The sequence below is a fragment of the Copadichromis virginalis genome, linkage group LG8, assembly GCF_057382275.1.
Source record: "Copadichromis virginalis isolate Kocher_CV1m ecotype Utaka linkage group LG8, C_Virginalis_male_GT1.1, whole genome shotgun sequence".
NCBI classification, from domain to species: Eukaryota; Metazoa; Chordata; class Actinopteri; order Cichliformes; family Cichlidae; genus Copadichromis; species Copadichromis virginalis.
The window spans coordinates 4,675,240-4,698,698 of record NC_140625.1 but is presented as its reverse complement, the minus strand read 5'-3'; the positions used below and the strand labels follow the sequence as shown (position 1 = coordinate 4,698,698).

The window sequence follows — 23,459 nt, the reverse complement described above, 5'->3', positions numbered from 1 at the left end:
TGAAAAGGCCAAAATGCTGCGGCATCTGAAGCTGGAGCAAGACTGACATAAACTAGTTGACTAAAAACATAGAGCTATACACTTGAAATAAATGGAAACCATTATATATGATTTTCATAAACTGTGCCTTGTCTAAAATATAAATTCTGACCTTAGAATTGCTTGTGCTGTGGCATCGATCATACAGGACAGGTAGCACTTCTTATCAGCCTCTCTTGTTGCTCATAATCTGGCTGAACTGCTAAATGTTTTTCATTCTTGTTTGCCATGTTGTTCTCTCTTAAGTTGTATTGGACTTCTATTTGTAGTCCAATGTCCACATTTTATTGATGCTGAATTTGTTCATCTCTTTAGCTCTTCTGCTGCGAGTAGCTAGGTTCAAATATTTTACATGCAGAGTCAGAAATGATTGAACACATAAGGCATTACCACAAGAAACCAAAAAAGATATACATCACTGCACAAATACGTTTGAAAGGGAGAATGACAGATGAGCAGTGAGATTTAAAGTATGCAGAACAGAGGCTGATTGGCTCAGACAAGCTGGGCAGAACGATGATAAGACTAGAGCAATGATGCCATTGAGTTAGACAGAGTTGGGAAAAGGAAGCGAAGAATAGCTCAGCAGTCATACACCCAGGAAAGCACGCAGATGAGTGATTTCAGATATTCCTTATTGGATTTCTGCATGAGCTTCGTATGAATGAATATATCAGACAGATTAAAACACTACAGTGTAGTGAAAGAGACCTGTTTAATTTTGTTTGCTTCTGGTGCAGTTATGGATGTTGTGTTGTTCTTTCATTGTGACTTTTTGTAGTGCTTTGGTTAATTTTGGTTTAATTTTTTGGTTGTCTTGAAGGAGACAAAGACTCTAAGGGAATGGGTTTGTATATATGCACTCTATATTACACAAAGAGCAGCAAAAATCACAGCATTTAAAAAAGTTGATATCATAATATAGAAAAAAGGCTGTTTGATTTAGTGTTGCTGTTTTTATCAATGGAAACTAAAAGGAAAAGAACCTCAGTTTAATAAAATAAAAAAGGTATGATGGATATATATATATGCGATGAAGAAGGTGCCTAAGAAGTACCACAAGCTGTCCAGACCTGAGGCCTTGGAAACTGCCAAGAAACGACTCACAGCCTTGGCCAGCTGCTTGAAGAGGTACACTAGAGAGATTGAGAGCAGGAGAATAAACCAGCCAATGAACTCACAGAGAGGGTTAAGGTCTATGCAGAACAGCAGTGGGGACAGAGCATCTCCTTGGTAGATCTCGTACTTGATGGTGACTTGTGCTATGGGCTTGAAGTTGGCCTCTAGTGTTGTCCGCCACATCCCCATTGAGTTCCTGATGAAGGCTCTTAGGGTCCTGTTGATCTTGTATAGTTCTAGGCATTCCAGGATCCAGGTGTGGGGCATTGAGTCATAGGCCTACTTGTAATCAATCAAGGCAGTGCACAGGTTAGTCAATGGGGTCTTGCACTCTCGGCTGATTGTTCGGCCTACCAGTAGCTGGTGTTTTGCGCTTTGGGTATTCTTGCCCATCCCTTTCTGTGCCCCACTCATGTATTGACGCATGTGCCTATTCATCTTAGCCACTATGATGCCTGACAGGAGCTTCCACGTGGTACTGAGGCAGGTTATTGGTCAGTAGTTGGAGGGGTCCCTTCTGGGGGTCATTTAGGATCAGGACTGTCCGGCCTTTGGTTAGCCATTCTGGGTGTCTCTCGTCAACTAGCAGCTGGTTCATTTGTGCTGCCAGACGCTCGTGGAGTGCAGTCAGCTTCTTCAGCCAGTAGGTGTGAAACATGTTGGGGCCTGGTGCTGTCCAACTCTTCATACTGGAGACCCTTTCTTGGATGTCTGCCACTGTGATGGTTACTGGACCCTGTTCGGGGAGGTTGTTGTAATCTGCCTTCAGATCCACTAGCCACTGAGCATTGCCATTATGGGTTGCGTCCTTCTCCCATATGCTCTTCCAGTATTGTTCCGTCTACAGCCTTGGTGGTGCTGTTCTCATATTGTTCCCCTGCCACTGGCTGGTTCTGTGGAGAACAGCTGGTTTATTCTTCTGCTCTCGATCTCTTTAGTGTATCTCTTCAAGCAGCTGGCTAAGGCTATGAGTCGTTGCTTGGCAGTTTCCAAGGCCTCAGGTCTGGACAGCTTGTGGTACTTCTTAGGCATCTTTTTCATCGCACCTTTCTGCAGCTCCGATAGTTGGTTAACCTCCCTCCGTGCTACCTTGATCTTAGCCTCTAGCCTCCTTCTCCATGGAGGGTACTGCCAATTGTGGCTGTTCAACTTGTAGCCGAGCATCTCACTGATCACTGCTGCCGTGGTGTAGATCAGCTTGTTAGTCTCGGTAATGGTTGCTGTAGGTATCGTCCGTAGTGCTGCATTAATATCATCTAGAAGACCTTTTGAGGGTACTTAACGTAGTCTTGGTAACCGGCTACGGTGGATCCAGGTTTCAAGCTCGGCCATGATCCTATCTTTCAGGTCAGTTCCTCTCGCACTCAACGATCCTTCTTCTATCGCACTTGGGGCTTGGTACCCAATCTTGGGTGGGGGGTGATGATATCACCCTCCGACCTGGCGTCCTGGCTCCCCCTTGCCGTAGCATTTATGTTGTACCTCGTCAATCTCTAGCTGTAAGAGCAATCCCTTCTTTCGAATGTTGGAACACTGAGCTACTAGTTGTTTCGTCGTCATTGTGGATGTTGGGTGTCGAAGATTCCATAGGTCCCTCACAAATTATTTCTGTATGCAGATGACATTTTCGTGATGTGTGAGGGTCCTGTTAACTCCATAACAAAATTGTTAAATGTTATTGATGGATTCTCTAAATTATCAGGTTACAAAATTAACTGGCATAGTTTGGAGGCAATGCCAGTATCTCAAACTAGCACTGCTAAATCACTATCAGTCTTTAATTTTAAATGGTTACAAAAATGAATGAAATATTTAGGAATAATACTTAATCTAAATGTTGATGAAATTGTGACCTATAATGTAGAAAAAATACCCACTAGGATATAAACTAATCTGGATAATTGGGGTAAGCTATGTTTGACATTATGGGGCAAAGTAAATACAATAAAGATGGTAGTAGCTCCTCTGATCAATTATTTCACTGGAATGATACCAATTTGTATTCTGCCAGAAATTCTTTTAAGATGATAATATGATAAAATGCCTCTATTGGCGTGGTGGTAGACCTCAGATTAATATTGACATCTCATTTGAAATGTCTAAGCTGTGTAAACACTGGGCAGCAACTTAAATACACAGGCTGAATGATGACGACAATTGGAAACAGGTGAGTACACGGCTAATTAAGTGGTTCCCAAACTTTGTTTTACAAGAAAAATGACCCAGGAAACCTGACAATGGCAAGAGGTTCACAAGAGCTATAATCTTTCCCCATACTTCCAAAAATATGCATCCCTGTGGCACAACCCGAAAATTAAAATGGGTAAACAGACAATTCATTGGCCACAATGCCACAAAAAAGGCACAAGGACAATACGTGATTTATATGAAGAGAACACGTTCATGTCTTTTAATGAGCTTATAGAAAAGTTTAATTTGGAAGGACCTGGCCATCTCTGGCAATATTTACCTATTAGAGATTATTTGAGAGATAAACTTTTCTCAGGATAAAAACCTCATGGAGAATTTCCTACTACTACTACTACTTCAAAATGGTATAATTTATGTCACTAAGTTACAAACAATACATGTAAAAGTCTTAAAAGTATTTGGGAAAGAGATCTGGATTGTTCCTTTGACAAGGGAACATGGGATTCAATTATTTCTGAAAATGGGATTTATATCATGGAGACCATAGTTAAATTTGCCTTAGTAAAGATGGCTTGTGTTGGAACTGCCAAGAAGCAAAATGTACTCTATTGGTCTCTATAATATAGGAGAGTGTTTTAAAATACATGGATGGCTCTGTGAAATGTAAATTACATAAACCCCCAAGACTGTGCCTACTCGGCATCAGGGACGAGGTGCCACAGTTAGGTAAACAATGGACGTGTGACCTGTGTCCATCTTATTTTAATACTATGGAAAGAACCTCAGGCTCCAACCCTGAAAATGTGTAGGGAGAGAATGACTGAGAAAATGCTGGGAAGACCAAGCAGCAAAACAGAGGCTCTAACAGAACAATGGGACAGTTTTTGGTTTTTATATGTCTAGAGCATCAAGACAGTTTCATCCAGTGTCTTGCGCAACAGTTTTTTAAGCCTCACTGAGATTTGTTTTGTGTTGATATGTTTATTTCTTTAAATGTTTAAAAACTAATAAAAACATGGTCACTGTGGTCATAGAGAGATGAACATGGTCAGTAACAATAATCTGGTAAGTTTTAGCATTTTAAAAAGCTGTTAGTAAGGGGATCAAAGTGTGTCAACAAAAAGCCTGAGCCAGGCCGGATGGATCCATGCTTTTCTGTTTATGCCAAATGTCACAGCAGAAATTGAGACTCATCAGACCAAGCAACTTTTTTTTTCTTCTATTTTCCAAGTTTGGTGAGTCTGTGTAAATTGTAGCCTTTTCCTGTTTCCTGGTTTTCTGCGCTATCCCATCTGCCTCAAAGTTCAACATGTTGTGCATGCAGAGATTTTATTCTACATACCTTGGTTCTTAAAAAAATGGTTATTTGAGTTAATATTGCCTTCCTGTCAACTTGAAGCAGGATGGCCATTCTTCTCTGAATGCTGACATCACCAAGGTTTTTTCACCCAGAGAACTGCCTGTCACTATATTTTCTTTTTCAGACCACTATCTGTAAATCACAGTGATGGTTGCACCAGAAAAAAATATCACAATAATGTGTGTGTGTGTGTGTGTGTGTGTGTGTGTGCGTGTGTGTGTGTGTGTTTGCTCAGGGAAAGCAGTGTAAACGAGATGTACATGTTAAAAAAAACACAGAATAATGAGACAAACTCCAATGGTATTATGGCATAGAAATTAAACTATAGATCTCAGACTGATATGTCTCCTTTTCTATCATTAGTAGTATGAACTCTCTTTTCTCAACCCTGTCCTTCACCTTCCGGGCCAGGGGATGAAGGACTGGCAGGCCACATTTCATAAACATTAAGGTGTGTGGGTTTCTCATTCATATATGTTCACATGCATACAGACACACACTGACGAAAAAGCATTAAATTCAGTTCTGACCAACTGTGGTGATGGGAGGTGGATGGAGGGAGCTGTCTTTCTAGACAAGCGAGATCCTTGGCTTTGTATTCTAATTCTGTTTTACGCTCATCTGCAAGTGTGAAACAAATAAGCTCAACATATACATACAAGTTAATTCAGCAAAGAAAAGAAAGAAATGCTATATAAAATACATTTCAATTTCACTTCACCTTTTCTGACTTAGTTACATATCAAAAAGAAGTGGGAAGAAGTGCACACTTATTTAGTGCCACCCCTTTGAAATAAGTTATGAGTTAATATTTATTCAGCTTCCTTACTTATATAACCTGCAGTAATAATAATGAACCTATTTCTAATATAATATATACACCACAAAAAGTATAAATTATTATCATAGCATGTTTATGTGAGTCTTTAACTTTCCTCTACACAACAAAACCAATACCTCCAGTGTTGAAAAGGTAATTGTACAATCCAAATAGGAATAGCTTTCATCAGGAAAGCTAAGGCTGCCTATAGGAGGAAGATTGAAGATCACTTTGCTGACAACGACTCCAGAAAAATGTGGCAGGGGATCAATCACATTACCAACTACAGAAGCAATAACCAGGCAACATCTAGGACTGATGCCTCACTGGCTGAGGATCTAAACCCGCTTTGAGACGACCAGGCCCTCAGCTGCCACACCACTTCCACCCGCCCCCAGCACTGGCACACTAACACTCAGGGAGCATCAAGTGAGGTGTGTTCTAAGGTCAGTGAATCCCAGGAAGGCGGCAGGTCCTGATGGAATACATGGAAAGGTTCTCAGAGCATGTGCTGACGAACTGACCGGAGTCTTCACTAAAATCTTCAACCTTTCCTTGTCATCAAACACCGTCCCGCCCTGCCTCAAAACCTCCACCATCATCCCCATCGCCAAGAAGACAGCTGTGGCCAGCCCAAATGACTACAGGCCTGTTGCACTTACGCCTGTAGTGATGAAGTGCTTTGAGAGACTGGTCTGTCAGCACATCAGGGCCGGTCTGCCTCCCACTCTGGACCCCCACCAATTTGCCTACAGGGCAAATCGATCCACCGAGGACGCTATCACCATAGCGCTCCACACTGCGCTGAGTCACCTGGAGCACCGAGGAAGCTATGTGAGAATGCTCTTTCTGGACTTCAGCTCAGCATTCAATCATATCATCCCGGAGATCCTGGTCCAGAAACTGTCTCACCTGGGACTCTCCACCCCCATCTGCCTCTGGATCAAGGACTTCCTGACAAATAGACCACAGTCTGTCAGACTCGGCCCCCACCGGTCCAGCACCATCACACTCAGCACCGGGTCTCCACAAGGATGTGTTTTGAGTCCCCTCCTGTTTACGCTCTACACATCCGACTGCTCCCCTACCCATCTCTCAAACACCATCATAAAGTTCGCGGATGACACCACAGTGGTTGGACTCATCTCAAGGGGGGATGAGTCGGACTACAGAGATGAGGTCAACAGACTGACTGAGTGGTGTTCAGTTAACGACCTCCAACTGAACACCACGAAAGCTAAAGAACTTATCTTGGACTTCAGGAAGGGCAGAGCAGACCCGGTCCCACTTTACATCCACGGGAGCTGTGTGGAGAGGGTACACTCCATGACGTTTCTGGGCGTGCAGATCTCTGATGACCTCTCCTGGACTGCAAATACCACGGCGGTGGTTAAAAAGGCCCAGCAGCGTCTCCACTTTCTGAGAGTGGAGACGCAGGAGGAACAACCTGGAGGAGAGGCTGCTGGTGACATTTTACAGAGCCACCATAGAGAGCATCCTAACGTACGGCATAACAACATGGTATACAGGGTGCTCAGCTGCGGACAGGAAAGTACTGCAGAGGGGCATCAACACAGCCCAGAAGATCACTGGCTGCTCTCTGCCCAGCCTGGAGGTCACTGCAAACTCTCGGTACCTCAGCAGAGCTGGCAATATCATCAAGGACCACTCTCACCCCTGCAACCAACTGTTTGAACTATTACCGTCAGGCCGACGGTACAGGTCACATAAAACCAGGACAAACAGATTCAGGGATAGCTTCCTTCCCAGAGCTATCAAATAAGCACAAAAACAATTGAACCTATTCCATACCGTCACTGCCATTATATTATGCTGCTATCCTGTATATATTGTACATACTATTGTTTGAGTACTTACGATTGGGTTTTTTTGTACTTTTTATATTTTACATTTATATTTATTATTGAAACTTGCACCAAGGCTATTCTATTCTATTCTAATAAGCTTGAATAAAACTTCCTAAACAAAGACATTCCCTGACTTTTATCGTTTTCTCTTTATAACTCGTGAAGATCATATCTTTATATCTCTTTCTGAGTTTATGTTTGGACATTGCTTCAACCTTACACTCAAACTACAGTTTCACTCCATGCACAGAAATGTGCAAATGTGCAACAAATCCCTTTTTCAGGTTACAAAAAGCCCTTAAATTACACCTTCCTTCAGTAAAAAAACAAAAAACAAACCTGCTCTGAATATTACCTGGGAGTTCATTATTTTTTGCTCTGAACAGAATCTGTCCTGTTTGGAATTCAGATTTCAATATAGCAGGCTGCAAGAATAGTGAGTTTCTATGATCCTTATAACCTGCATTGTGGATGATGCAAAGTGCTTTTTTAAGAATGAAAAGTGAAAGCAATGTGCTTTTATAGTTATTGCCCCAGACCTCTGCACAATACCTTAATTAATGTGAAACCAGTGAACAGCAGAGAATATGAAGTGATGTACAGTCTAATACCTGCTTTGCTTTGTTTAGCATTCCAATGCTTATTGATACTTTGGAATGAATATTACTTATGTCTTCTCTCCAGTCTTTCATCTATTATCACTTCATGAAATCTATTTCCATTGACCCTTTCAATATCAACACTATTTATCTAAATCTTTACATTTTTATTTAATTATTTCCAAACAACATAATTTTTATTTTATTTAAATTTAATGATAATTTCTTTTTATAAAGCCAAAGCTTCGATTTAAGTATTTCATTAGTCATTTCATCTAATAAATGTTGCAGGTCATCACCAGAGCAGAAAATGTTTCAAAGTGTAATCAGCAAACAGTACCATTTCTAACAATTTGGACACTTTACAAATGCCATTGATATGTAAGTTAAAGAATTTTGGGCCCAAAAGTGACCCCTGCTGTACACCACAAGCAATGCCCATACATAAGGAGCAACAACTATTTAATTTCACAAACTGCTCCCTGTTTCTTAAGTCTATGAATAACCCAGCCACACATTGCTTTCTGTCTCTGGAATTTTGTGATATATTTTATTCAATCTATTAGTGCCAAAGATGTTGATCTGCTTGATCTGAACCTGTACTGAGAATTGTTGTAATAAAGAAACATTTCTGTAGTTTGTGAAACTGTGTTTGTTGTCAGATTTATATAGACATCTAACTTTTGATATTTTCATTCTGACTGGAAAGACACTAATTTGAAATAATAAATTACAGAAGTATGTAAATGGGATTAAAATGGCCTCAGTGACTCTTTGAACCACCATCATATCAATCACATCAATTACAAGTCAAGGATTTCTTATTTTACAATTTTTTTAAACAATTTTAATCAGCAGCTGTGAGGAACATTGAATTACATTTTGCAGACCGTTTGTTATCTATGGACAGTTCATATATTTATGCTTTCAACTATATTACATCACTGGACAGTTTGTATTATACAATAATGTAAATATTCTAAGGAATTCATCATGTGCACCACTGGCATCTTGTTTCTGATACATTTCAACCCAGTTGTTACTGTCATTAAATTGTTTTTAAAAGCATTTATTGTTTCTTGTTCTTACTTGTCTGTATTCTTTATATGGTGCAAATTATTAATCTTTTAATTCCTGTTCTAGCCCAGGGTTAGCTATTGTGTGCGATTTACAATAGTGTAATGGTCACTGAACATGCCACTGCTATTTTGGGATGCATGGGGTGTGGCAGCCGTATAGTACAGTTCAGGATTATTTTCTTCAGTTTTCTGCCGTGATGAGGAACGCGCTTGTTCTTGTGTCCTCCATATGTTGTAAACTTCGAGTGAAAATCCGCATAACTTTGAAGCTGAGCTCACCATTATATACTGTAAAAACTAGAAGATGGTCACTGATGTCACCGCAATTTAGAAATGTCACTGGTAGTTTCTGTGCTATTATTCCATAAGCTGTTTTTATTGCTACCCATTGCCCATTTGGTGAGACTCTTGATAAGTGCCTCCAACCCCTTCTTCTTCCCTGCCATAGTTTGTGCTCCATCCATGCAAATAATTACAGTTCTACTATTCAGTGTCATGTTCTGTAGGATAACAGTCAAGAAGCTTAAAGAGCTCATCAGCTGTTGGTACATACTTGCTAAACAAAAAAAAACCTCACACAGGGACAAAGTGAACATAAGCAATTAACAGACAGTCTTTATTGCTGTTTGTAGCCCTCGTTCACTTGTAAGGCGAAATGTTTGTCCTTCAGCCCATCAATGAGTTGTTCTTCAATGTCACTTGAAATATCACATGTGCCTTGGAACTGTGTCATTGGAGAGAGGTATGGCCTTCAATTTTACAGCACTTGTCTCATCTAGCATAGTTGACACCATATCTAAAGCTGCATACATACTGTATTGGCACAATTGATCTAAATTCAGACAAGAAAAACATAAAATCAGAGTAGAAAAAAGTTATGTTTTTTTACTGTAAAAACCACAAACATGTTTAACGAATCATTTTCATAACTTGAAATGCAAATCAAAATTGTACATTTTAAAAACCTATGTCCACAAAAATGTCTACAAGGCTGCAGGCCCTGATGGCATCCCCGGGCGTGTTCTCAGAGCGTGTTCTGGGGAGCTTGCAGGAGTGCTCACAGACATATTCAACCTGTCCTTGGCCCACGCTGTGGTACCGGCCATGTGCAAATGGTTACTGGACTTCCTGACCAACCGCCCCCAACATGTCCGGCTGGATAACCACTGCTCATCTACAATCACAATGAACACCGGTGTACCACAAGGCTGTGTGATGAGCCCTTTCCTCTACTCCCTCTTCACCCAAGACTGCAGACCTGCCGATGGTTCTAACACCATCAATAAGTTTGTAGATGACACCACGGTGATTGGCATCATCAGTGACAACGATGAGGCCGCCTACAGGGAGGAGGTGGATCGTCTGGCTGAGTGGTGCGACACAAACAACCTGCTGCTTAACACCGAGAGGACCAAGGAGCTCATCGTGGACTACAGGAGGAATGCTGACCCACATCCACCCATCCACATTAAGGGGACGGCTGTGGAGCGTGTGAGCAGCTTCAAGTTCCTGGGAGTCCACATCTCCGAGGATCTCACCTGGACGACCAACTGCTCCAAGCTGGTCAAGAAGGCTCACCAGCGCTTCTTCTTCTTGAGGACTCTGAGGAAGAACCACCTGTCCTCAGACATCCTGGTGAACTTCTATCGCTGCACCATCGAGAGCATCCTGACCAACTGTATAACAGTCTGGTACGGGAACTGCTCTGCCTCGGACCGGAAGGCGTTGCAGAGGGTCGTGAAAACTGCCCAGCACATCGCCGGAGCACCACTTCCTGCCATAAAGGACATCTACAGGAAGCGGTGTCTGAAAAGAGCTGGGAAAATCATCAAAGACCCCAGTCACCCATCACATGGACTCTTCACCCTCCTGCCCCCTGGGAGGCGCTACAGGAGCCTCCGGACTAAGACCACCAGGTACCGGAACAGCTTCTTCCCCACAGCTGTCAGACTCCTGAACTCTGCCTCCTGACATCTGACCCACGTTAACACATACACACACCCACAATGGACAACTGTACCCTCAAACACACAATAATAACATGGACTGAACCACCACTCACAACCACTAGCACTTTATATAGCCTCTTAACTGCACTACTGTATAGTTCTGTGTAAATAATCATTCTGTACAATACGATAATTTTTTATTCTACAACTGTTTACAACTTGCATAGTTCCCATTTCTGTATAGCTGTATATCTCATATTTCTGTATAGTTCTTTACTTCATATTCTGTATAGTTTTTTCATATTTGTATCCTGTTCATAGCCTGTACATAGCTTGTACTCACTACAGCCTGTACATACTTATAGTTATAGCATATTCATAACATACTTCATACCGTGTACATATTACATACCGCAATAGACCCATTTCTGTAATATACTCACATATCTATATTATTGCTAATATATATTGTAATATATCTATATCATGGCTAAAGCACTTCTGGATGGATGCAAACTGCATTTCGTTGCCCTGTACCTGTGACATGTGAAATGACAATAAAGTTGAATTCTATTCTATGCACAATTTTTGCAAACAACAAAGTTATATGGAACTATTTACCTGAAAATGCAGCCAGGGCCTCGGGTATTTTTATATAACCATTTAAAACTATTTAAAGAACAATCAGGTGTTCTGCATCAAATAAGAAGTCACACAAATTATTTGTGCCACTCCAAAAAATAATTTTTGTCCACTATAAGACAGAGGAGAACACCACAGACTTAAACCCTGCAGGCTTGTTTTTCGCCTAGAGATGGCATTTACATTGCAAACTGCCTTTGGTGGCTTTATAACTGGCACACAAAACAAAAAAACGACAACACTACACTCCAACTACAAAAGACAACACACAATAACTATAGACTCCAAACGTCACAAATCTCTCACATCTCAAAATTCGCGCTCTTTTGCTCGCTCCTTCTCGCCACCGTTACTCCTAAAACTTCCCACTCTTCCTAAACAACCAAATTCCACATGTTGCCATTTATATGTTTGTGATTGGTCGACATGGTACACTTTAAAACCAATAAGAAAGGGTATTGAGTGGAAAAGGGATGTTTGAGATATGACAAAAAGTCTACCGCTCATTTTGTCAAGGACCTAAGTCGGTAGGATGAAAGTCCAAGAATCATCCAGTGACCACTAGGAACCATTAAGCATTAGGCACTGAGAGAGTAGACAAGGTGGGGGAAGTCCTAGATGAAAGGAGCCAAATGATAATAGAGCACAAGGTGGGCACAGAGATGATTAATACCATTTTCCTCTCCCATTTACTGTTCATTAACTTACTGTCTGCCATAATGGCCTGAGCTAGGATCATTAGAACAAACACAGATAAAATGAGAGAACAGGAGGAGGTGAGATGGAGGGAGGGCAAAAAGCATGTTGATTAGTGCAACAGTTATCCACATCTTAATTAAGCTGACTGCTACTGTTTTGCTGTGAAAAGGTGACGCTGACAAAGCCACCACTTTATTCTGTCTATCCAATGTTTTTTGCTTTGTTTTTATAGTATTTCTTTATTAAAATTTACATTCACAATACAGTAATTATGGTAGCATTCTTTTCACTTTTTGTGTTCCTGACCAAGCCAGAAAGAGAACAGGCGGAGCAATAAAGGTAGATAACACCTAACTGGATGTGCTCTTAGGGAACCGTAACACATACATTTTCAGTTATGGTAAAGCACTGCCAGAGATAAAGCAATAAGGTATCATGAATCTCAGTAGCAGCTTATAAAGATGAACACATTCAGCTGAATTTGGAGAGCAACTGAAATACATTTCAATTTGTGTCACCTTTATACCTTATAAAATAGTAAACTACCGAACTGACAAAATGTTTTATTAAATCAGAATCAGAATCGTGTTTATTGGCCAAGTATATGTGCAGACACATACAGGGAATTTGGTTCCGGTAGATGGTGGCTCTCAAGCACAGCAATGTAAATCACACACACACACACACACACACACACACACACACACACACACACACACGTGTCTATATATACACATTACACATACATACACAAAGCTGTGTAAACCAACTATAAATAACGAATCTAAACTTATATAAATAAAATACAGAAATGAATGAGGTGGAATGAATACTACAAAATGTACATAAGGTGCAGCTGCAGTCTGGCAGTGGGAGCAGTGTGACAGGTCAACTGTTAAGAAGGGAGATGGCAAGGGGAAAGAAACTGTTCCTGTGTCGGGTGGTCCTGGTCTGCAGGCTTCTGTACCGTCTGCCAGAGGGCAGCAGATCAAAAAGTCTGTGTGCAGGGTGTGAGGGGTCTGTGATGATTTTCCCTGCCCGTTTCCTGGTTCTTGAGAGGTACAGATCCTGGACGGAGGGCAGGGGGGCGCCGATGATCCTTTCTGCTGCCCGTACAGTCCGCTGCAGTCTGCTCCTGTCCTGTTTAGTGGCTGCTCCATACCAGACTGTGATAGAGGAGCACAGGACAGACTCAATGACCGCAGTGTAGAACTGGATCAGCAGCTCCTGTGGAAGACTGTACTTCCCCAGTTGTCTCAGGAAGTACATCCTCTGCTGGGTCTTTTTGAGGATGGAGTTGATGTTGGTCTCCCACTTCAGGTCCTGGGAGATGGTTGTACCCAGGAACTTGAAGGTCTTCACAGTTGACACAGGGCTGTCCGATATGGTGAGGGGGAGCAGAGTTGAGGGATGTCTCCTGAAGTCCACTGTCATCTCTACAGTCTTAAGAGTGTTCAGCTCCAGACTGTGCTGACTGCACCAGAGTACCAGCCGCTCAACTTCTTGCCAGTATGCAGACTCATCACCATCTTGAATGAGGCCAATGACAGTGGTGTCATCTGCAAACTTTAGGAGTTTGACAGCCGAGTTCTTGGAGGTGCAGTCGTTAGTGTAGAGGGAGAACAGTAGTGGTGAGAGGACACATCCTTGAGGGGCACCAATACTGAGGGACCGAGTTTCAGAGGTGATCTCCCCCAGCCTCACTTGCTGCTTTCTGTCTGTCAGGAAGCTGGTGATCCACTGACAGGTAGCTGGTGACACGCTGAGCTGGGAGAGTTTGGAGGAAAGAGGTTCAGGCACAATGGTGTTAAAAGCCGAACTAAAGCCCACAAATAGGACTCTGGCATAAGTTCCCGGGCGGTCGAGGTGTTGCAGGATGTAATGCAGCCCCATGTTCACTGCATCATCCACCGACCTGTTTGCCCGGTAGGCAAACTGCAGAGGGTCCAGCTGGTGGCCTGTAATGTCTTTTAGATGGGCTAACACCAGTCGTTCGAAGGATTTCATGACCACAGACGTCAAGGCGACAGGTCTGTAGTCATTCAGTCCTGTGATGGTGGGTTTCTTGGGAACAGGGATGATGTTGGAGCGTTTGAAGCAGGAGGGAACTTCACACAGCTCCAGGGATCTGTTGAAGATGCAAGTAAAGATGGGAGCCAGCTGTTCAGCACAGGTTTTGAGGCAGGAGGGTGAGACGCCGTCTGGTCCGGGGGCTTTCCTGGGCTTCTGTTTCTGGAATAGTCGGCTCACATCCTGAGTGTGTATTTTGAGTTTCAGGGAGGAGGAAAGGGGGGTGAGAGGTGTGGTGGAGGTCGTTGAGTCTGGATTGGAGAGGGTGGTGGTGGTCGTTGAGTCTGGATTGGAGAAGGTGGTGGTGGTTGTTGAGTCTGGATTGGGGAGGGTGGGGGTGGTCATTGAGTCTTGATTGGGGAAGGGCAGGGTGAAGGGGGGAGAGATGGAAGGTGTGTTGGGGGTCAATGTCTGAAGCAATGTCCCTGGGGAGGGGAGGGTGGGGTGTGGGAGTCTGTCCGTCTCAAACCTGCAATAGAAAGTGTTTAACTCGTTGTCTCAAAATGTCTCAAAACTCAAGTGACTCCAGGATAAATAATAAAAATATCTTGTGTTAACATGTTATTGTGGGAAATGGGAAGCAAAGCATTACAGTAGTGCTACAGTAGTGGCACTGTGTCCATTCCTTAAGTGTATCTCTACCAGCTCCAAAAGCATTACCAAATGCATCATTATGTTACCAGTATTTCAAGCCAAATCTAAAAAAAAATATTTACACATATACAAACCTGAAACTTTTCCTGAAGTGTATCAAACATATGATTCAAACGCACAGTTAACATTGTGGAAGAGTGCATGTTTAAACCAAAAAACTGGGCATAATATTTTTTCTAAACCTAATCAAGTCATCTGGCAGCTAAATGTTACTCTATTAACAAGAACTCTTAACTTACAACTCTTAACCATTTGGCTTCAGTAGCATCAGTTTACTGGCGTTATATGAACGTGATTGCAAGGGAAACTGCGGCAAGTCACGTGATCAAGGTCAACAGCAAAGGTTGTTGAGAGGTCATTATTAACATCATAACACATCAAAAATGACTTTCCATTGCTATTGTATAGCCGGAGCTATACATTTCTTACAGTGTTTATTTTGATGACAGAACTGGGTTTTTTTTGCTTGTTCCTCATGATTTTTTCCCCCACATATGTACAATGACAGTCTTAAGTCAGAATCTTTCTGGCAAACAGCAAATTAATTTATTTACTGTTATTAATAATATAATATTAAAAACATTATTAATATAACTTAATACTTGCGCACATCTGCTGAACGGAAAAATTTACTTTTCTTTCTTCATTCTTTCCTACATTTCAATTTACCTACATAATGCAGTATTGCATCTGAGGACTAAGTGCTGAGCTATATCTGTTTTGTAAGACACTATCTTATAAATACTAGGAGTAGGATTCACACTAAAACAGATGATATTGGGAAAAATGACTCCCTCTTATCTATCGCTCCCAACAGAAAGAGCAGGCCCATATAAACAGGATTATCATCATTCTTCCATCAAAGAACGCCCTAGAGACTGGAGTAAAATGACTGATGAACATATGGGATTATGGTGAGAAGAGAACAAGTGGAGAAAAAGGGAGTGCGTGAGTGGTGACGTGGAGTGACGGAGCAGGTGGACTTTCATTTATCTTGTCCATCCTGACGTGTAGTGGGGGCCTCAGGCTGGCTGTCAACCGCTGTGATGGATGACAGATAAGTAGTGAAAAACATGTAGATTCAAATGCAAGTTATGCAAGCCACACGCAAAGGTGTAACAACAAAAATGGGCACCGTTTAGAAAAACTGTAATGTGTAGTAATTCGCCTACATTTAGGTTTTATTCTGTAAAATTAAAATGAATGAACGTGTTAAATAATTAACTCACATATGATACCAAAATCTTTTTCCTAGTCCTGTCATTTAAGGGGAAGTAATTAGAATTAGCAAGAAAAGCTGAAGTTATGTTCCTTATTTTAAGGGATATTCTAGTTATTGGTTTTCCATATCACAGCAGTAACTTTGGGGAAAATATTTCAAACTTAAGCCAATGATGGTTAGATATAACTTTTACTCAAATGATCAGTTTAAAATCCTAATATGCTCTTGATAAACCACTTTTTCACTTTACAAAGGTTGCTTTCCCAGAGTTAAAGTATATAACCTCAAATTATGCTTATGCAAATTTTAAAGGAAGATTTCTGCTCTTGAATTAACTCTTACATCACTTAATTAAAAGTTGTTAGACATATGTGTCTGTTCCTTCAGTCGTGTAAAAATCCATCTATTCCAGGTGCAAGTCTACTCCAAAATAACATTTGTACACCCTGAATAGGTACCCATGCTGTATTTGGAAGGGATGTTGGTGTGATAGGCCCGCCAGTACTTTAAGTATGGACTTGCATAACTAAATTTTTGTTAGGTTAAGTAATTTGTCTTCACCAGCAATAACAATTCACAGAGAGTCCCAACAGGCACTAGCTTAACCTCATCAATTATAGCAGCCTGATTTGGTTTGAATAGACCCATGCATCTTACACGGGTAGCATTTTTAAGAATTATCATGAAGCCAATAACCCAGTTATAGTATAAATAAGTCTCTTAAAATAATGCTTTCCTAGTGCAGTGAAAATGAGGTTGCATTAAATAAGCTTTCCATCAACTAATCAAATAAGCAGTATTGTTATTATTACTTTAGAGTTTACGAAAATCCACATCTTTGATTTAAAGATATGTACAAGATATTTGAAATATAATTAAGAAGGTGCGATTTCATACTTATTGAAACCTTTTATTGAAACCTTGTGTGTATTTTAGGATTTGTATCAATTTTCTTCCATTTAACTGAATCTGGATCAACATGAGATACGCCAGGCGTTGTTTCTGACATTCCTTTGCCCAGAAATGATTTTAAGTACTAAACAGTTAATAAATATATATCACCCACTTCACAGAAGGCAGCAATAAATTCAAGCTGTTTTAAAAAAGCTAACTTTATACTGTTACAACTGACATTTCCTCCATTTTATGTTGTGGTTGACATAATAGACCTCAGTTTAAGCAAAGGGGAAGATTACGCCTTCTACAAAATGTATTTAGCTTTCAAATAAAATTATCGATCATAAGAACCTTGTAAAGCATGCGCTATTTCATACAACACAAATTTTCTTCTATTTTCAACACAATTTAAAGCATTTTCCACATGATGGATGTTCTAGTCTGTTTTGCTTTCATTCAATGTTGCAAAAAAAATGATAATTTAGTTTAAGGGACAAAGAACATAACTTTACACAGTTTCCTCTCTTGAGACATGACTATGAGCCCTGGCACGAGAGAGATTTTTTAGGACATAGAAATGAATGAGGGCTGCAGGCAGGACAGGATCTAACCCAAATAATACGACTAAAATTGTTTGTCCAAAATTTTCAACCTTGTAAAGGCTTTTCTTACTCCTGCTTTCATAGCTATTTGTAAAGCAAAAATGGAGGCAGTGTTATTTCTCTCATTCACAGTTCTCTCTCACCCTGTATGTCTGTGCTATGGGTCTGCTAGACCACTGAGGAATTGCCAACTCTGACCCAGTTCTCTATGAATCATACCACCATATGCTGCTGTACACACCCTTTGCACTCACCAGCTTGCTTTACCACCCAAACACCTCAAAAAGACAACTAGCAAGCACACACTTCTTTAATCTGATAGCTTTAGTCATAAGGAGGAAACACAGAGACATTGCAGCAGTCTATTGAGGCTGAAGGCAAACCTGGATAGGAAAAACTGCATATTAAATTTAATTATACTTTGAACTAGAATCCAAGTCCAGTGTTCCTTGAACTTCAGTGCTGGGCTACTAACATAGATCAAAGAGCTAAATGCCAGAAGTGGCATAGACTATACATGACTTACGCCCATTAATTTAGTCCAATTTGATACTGCACCTAAGTCACATAGCCGTGTCTCCCCGTTATAGTGCTAAATACAAGTGTTTTTCTATGTCAAGAGAAAAGTAGAAGTCAAAGACTTCCACTTGCAGTGTAAAGAGAAAATATTGTGCATATAGCCATGTGAGAAAGCTCTCTGACAACTCAGAGTCAGATTTATTGTATATGCCAGCACAAAAACCCGTCTTTTGGCATTACAAAAATAAATAAAGAGACATAGTTTCAAAGGCAATGACAGTTGTTTTTCTAAATGGCCTTTAGGGCTGTGCGATATGACCAAAATCTCAAATCTCATATGACATTTCTTATCCCAATAATGGTATATATCGTAAATTAGTGCATTTTCTGTAAATTCTGTGAATCTCAGGCAAATCGACTTGTGTGAAGTGTTTTCAGTTGGGCGTCGTGTACCTGGAGCCGAGTGTTTTGACCGATGCATGAAACTATACATTTTTAGAGGTAATTGGTAACTAGGGATGGGTATCGTTTAGGTTTTATCCGATACCGGTGCCAAACCGGTACTTTTGAAGCAGTGCAGGTGCTTAAATGGTGCTCAAACCGGTGCTTAAAGAATGGAGAACACAAAATTGGTCCAAAAACCTCTCATGTTCAGCTGTTTTTTTGTAAAAAGATAACAATGTTAGCCTTTTCTGCAGCTATAGAGCATATATGGTATCACTCTTGGCTGGAAGCAGTGCTTAAACAATGGAAAAAACACAAACTTTGTCCAAAAACCTCTCATGTTTAACTGTTTCCCACTTTTTCTTTGGTCATTTTAGCCTTTTTGGCCACGGTGAAGGGAGTATCTGCCATCAAACAAGAGGACAGCCGCATGTAGCTATGATGATGTTTGCTAGTTCACCTTACATGCATTAATGTAATAACGTGGTTAGCCTACTCAACGTAAATTACACACGAACAACATTAAGCTACTCACGCAGAGAAGAACGGCTGCTGCTGCGTCATCATCCTCATCATTTCTGCTACACTGGCAGGGCTAGGGGCCAGGACTCTCCTCTTCAGGTTTTTGGGGGATGTTGCTAACTCCGGGTCCGATAACAGGCACCACACCCGCAGTAGATTAGATATGCTCGGTGTGAGGTCTTGCAGCAAGCTATCAAATACGGTGCATTTTTCGGCTTTAAAAAAAAACGCTATGCGTCGCCAGGTGTTTCATCGGATTTGAGGTGTTACCTCCTTTGACAGTATCACAGTATCAGCTTAAAGCACTTGTTGCAGGCTGCTGAGTTTGCATATTTTGCTGTGAAGTACAGCCAGACTTTTGACCGCTTCGCCTTGGGCATTTTTAATCTGTAGCTCTGCTCTAAAAGAACGTACGTAACTGGCCCCGCCTACTATCCTCGGAAACGTAAAATGATTGGCTAGAATCTAAAGTGTATCACAGCTCAGGAAAAAAAAAGCACCGAAATAAAGCACCGAAATGTGCGCTGCTTTTCGGTCTGGTTACTACCGTTTATGTCAGATACCGGTACCCATCCCTATTGGTAACGGACGCCATTTTTTTGGTATTTATTACACGGCATTCTGCGGGGAAGCCTGTACTAACTTTTGAGTCGAACGTTCATTTTGAGCACCTGACGGCTCTTTTTCGCTTCTCATCCCTAAACTCTCTCCTTACTCTTTCACATGATTCTTGTGTAGGTGGTTGAAGAGGTTTACCGTGTTTGAGTCTGAGTACAGTCTTCTGGTCTGTGTCAGACCTTTCATAGCCAAACCACGTCCATGCTACAGAGGTAGCCCCTCATTTAGGAATAAGATCCTCGATTTGTTTTGACTGGTCCTTCTGTTTGGAACTACCTGGTTCTGCCTCATCTTCACTGGCTAGGCAGGTACTCGCTGTGCCTGCATCCACGTGCTGACTGAAGCACCATTTATAGTTACCTTATGATTTTATTTGAGGTAATTTGCTTGATGCATATTGTGAAATTTGATGTTTGAGAATAATGTACATGATTTTAATTTATTTTGAAAAGTCTCAACAGAATCTTGAGCTTTATTCTGAAAGGGTTATGTAGAAGATAAACAAGCGGACAGCTTGTTTATTTCTGTTATTTTAAATATATTTTAAATGCGGTTATTTTAAATATATACTAGCAAGTTAAGAGCACAGGTTTGTGATTGGCTCTCATCATATCTAAAGGGCAGAAGTTTTAATGTTTTAATTAGTTTGAGATTTGTGCAACTCAATATTAAATTAGGAGTTCCCCAAAGTATGCTTAAGTACTGCGTAAGTAACTTTAAGTAGTGTGTCATTTCAAGGGAATTTTGCAAAAAAACAAAACAGCAATATTTCCCATTGTACATTGAAAATACACTGTACTTTTCAGGGCACAGGCCATGTTATGAAGTGGATTAATCTTGCCTTTTGCACCTTTATATTTTTATATACAGTGGGGCAAAAAAGTATTTAGTCAGCCACCGATTGTGCAAGTTCCCCCTCCTAAAATGATGACAGAGGTCAGTAATTTGCACCAGAGGTACACTTCAACTGTGAGAGACAGAATGTGAAAAAAAAATCCATGAATCCACATGGTAGGATTTGTAAAGAATTTATTCGTAAATCAGGGTGGAAAATAAGTATTTGGTCAATAACAAAAATACAACTCAATACTTTGTAACATAACCTTTGTTGGCAATAACAGAGGTCAAACGTTTACTATAGGTCTTTACCAGGTTTGCCCACACAGTAGCTGGTATTTTGGCCCATTCCTCCATGCAGATCTTCTCGAGAGCAGTGATGTTTTGGGGCTGTCGCCGAGCAACACGGACTTTCAACTCCCGCCACAGATTTTCTATGGGGTTGAGGTCTGGAGACTGGCTAGGCCACTCCAGGACTTTCAAATGCTTCTTACGGAGCCACTCCTTTGTTGCCCGGGCGGTGTGTTTTGGATCATTGTCATGTTGGAAGACCCAGCCTCGTTTCATCTTCAAAGTTCTCACTGATGGAAGGAGGTTTTGGCTCAAAATCTCACGATACATGGCCCCATTCATTCTGTCCTTAACACGGATCAGTCATCCTGTCCCCTTGGCAGAAAAACAGCCCCATAGCATGATGTTTCCACCCCCATGCTTCACAGTAGGTATGGTGTTCTTGGGATGCAACTCAGTATTCTTCTTCCTCCAAACACGACGAGTTGAGTTTATACCAAAAAGTTCTACTTTGGTTTCATCTGACCACATGACATTCTCCCAATCCTCTGCTGTATCATCCATGTGCTCTCTGGCAAACTTCAGACGGGCCTGGACATGCACTGGCTTCAGCAGCGGAACACGTCTGGCACTGCGGGATTTGATTCCCTGCCGTTGTAGTGTGTTACTGATGGTGACCTTTGTTACTTTGGTCCCAGCTCTCTGCAGGTCATTCACCAGGTCCCCCCGTGTGGTTCTGGGATCTTTGCTCACCGTTCTCATGATCATTTTGACCCCACGGGATGAGATCTTGCGTGGAGCCCCAGATCGAGGGAGATTATCAGTGGTCTTGTATGTCTTCCATTTTCTGATGATTGCTCCCACAGTTGATTTTTTCACACCAAGCTGCTTGCCTATTGTAGATTCACTCTTCCCAGTCTGGTGCAGGTCTACAATACTTTTCCTGGTGTCCTTCGAAAGCTCTTTGGTCTTGACCATGGCGGAGTTTGGAGTCTGACTGTTTGAGGCTGTGGACAGGTGTCTTTTATACAGATGATGAGTTCAAACAGGTGCCATTCATACAGGTAACGAGTGGGGGACAGAAAAGCGTCTTACAGAAGACGTTACAGGTCTGTGAGAGCCAGAGATTTTCCTTGTTTGAGGTGACCAAATACTTATTTTCCACCCTGATTTACGAATAAATTCTTTACAAATCCTACCATGTGGATTCATGGATTTTTTTTTTCACATTCTGTCTCTCACAGTTGAAGTGTACCTCTGGTGCAAATTACTGACCTCTGTCGTCATTTTTTTTTTTTTTTTTTTCTAAATGACATCAGAAACAGCAGTATGCGACATTACGTGATGGCAGAGCTTCAGTTCATCCTTTGTCATTTTTTTTTTTTTTTTTAAATAAATAGGACAGGGGGAATGAATGAGAGAAAGAGGGGGAGAGAAAGAAAGAAAACCAAAGGGGAGAAGAGACGGTGAGAAGGGGGGGGGGAAGAGAGAGAAAAAAAAAAAAGAACTCCTGGGTCACCTGTATGGAGAAAAAAAAAAAAAAAACAAACAAAAAAAACAAACAGAGGAGACAGCAAACAACAAAGAGCAACATAATAATAGAGAAAACAAAGCACCATCACAATAAACTAGCTAGTCATAGATATCAATATTTACTAAATAATAAACGATATTGTGCAGCACGCAAGATAGACAGCGCACAGTGTGCTTTGAGGCAGCAGCCAAGAAAGCTTTAGTCCGCGTCTGTGAATACCCATGTGTGCATACCTGTGTGGATCAGCATGCTTGCATTCCAAAGGTTTCTCCATGTAATGATCTGCTAGGGAGTGTGGGGGGGCCACAGCCCCGTCCTCCAGGGTGTGAAGCGGGTATGGAGGAGATCAAAACTCCAGACATCCAGAGGCCCCCAGAACACAAGAGACCATGGAAGACCAACAGAGGGGCAGCCGCGCCACTGTTCCAGTAAGAGCTGAGGAGAGTCCCAGATGAGGGCTCGCCCAGCAGCCACGGAGCAGAAGTCAGGGGGAGTTGCAGTGAGCTCCGCCGGCCCCCAGCTGTGCCTGAGTGACCGAGCCCCAGGCCGAGAGGCCGGGGGCACCCCACCTCCAAAGGGGCCCGAGCGAGCCCCAGGCCCCAGGCCCCGACAAGCGGCCGCCAAGGAGTGAGCCGGTGTGTACCCGGACGCCCACCCCCAGACACAAAGAACCACCAACACACCGACACCTGAGGGAGTCCGCCACCGGCAGGGGAAGTGGTGGTGGGTGGAGATAGGCCTCCAAACCTTGGAGGGCCTGAGGTGTCCCCAGAGAGGTGGCGTCTGATACCCAACCTGACATATAGACACAGACATACAGGCACACACAGACACAAACATCCATTCCCACCCTCATGCTCTCATATGCACTCACTCCACACTCAACCAACGTGGAGACAGACATAAAGAGACGCTGTACACACA

The 23,459-nt window shown here is 41.8% G+C and overlaps 1 protein-coding gene and 1 pseudogene across 1 annotated transcript in view; one reads left to right on the top strand and one right to left on the bottom strand.

Annotated features, from left to right (window-relative positions):
* Positions 1-23,459, bottom strand: part of ca10a (carbonic anhydrase 10 (inactive)a) — a 320,448-nt gene that overhangs the window by 148,054 nt on the left and 148,935 nt on the right. The gene's annotated exons all lie outside the window — the stretch shown is intronic.
* Positions 1-23,459, top strand: part of LOC146702536 (uncharacterized) — a 123,564-nt pseudogene that overhangs the window by 87,110 nt on the left and 12,995 nt on the right.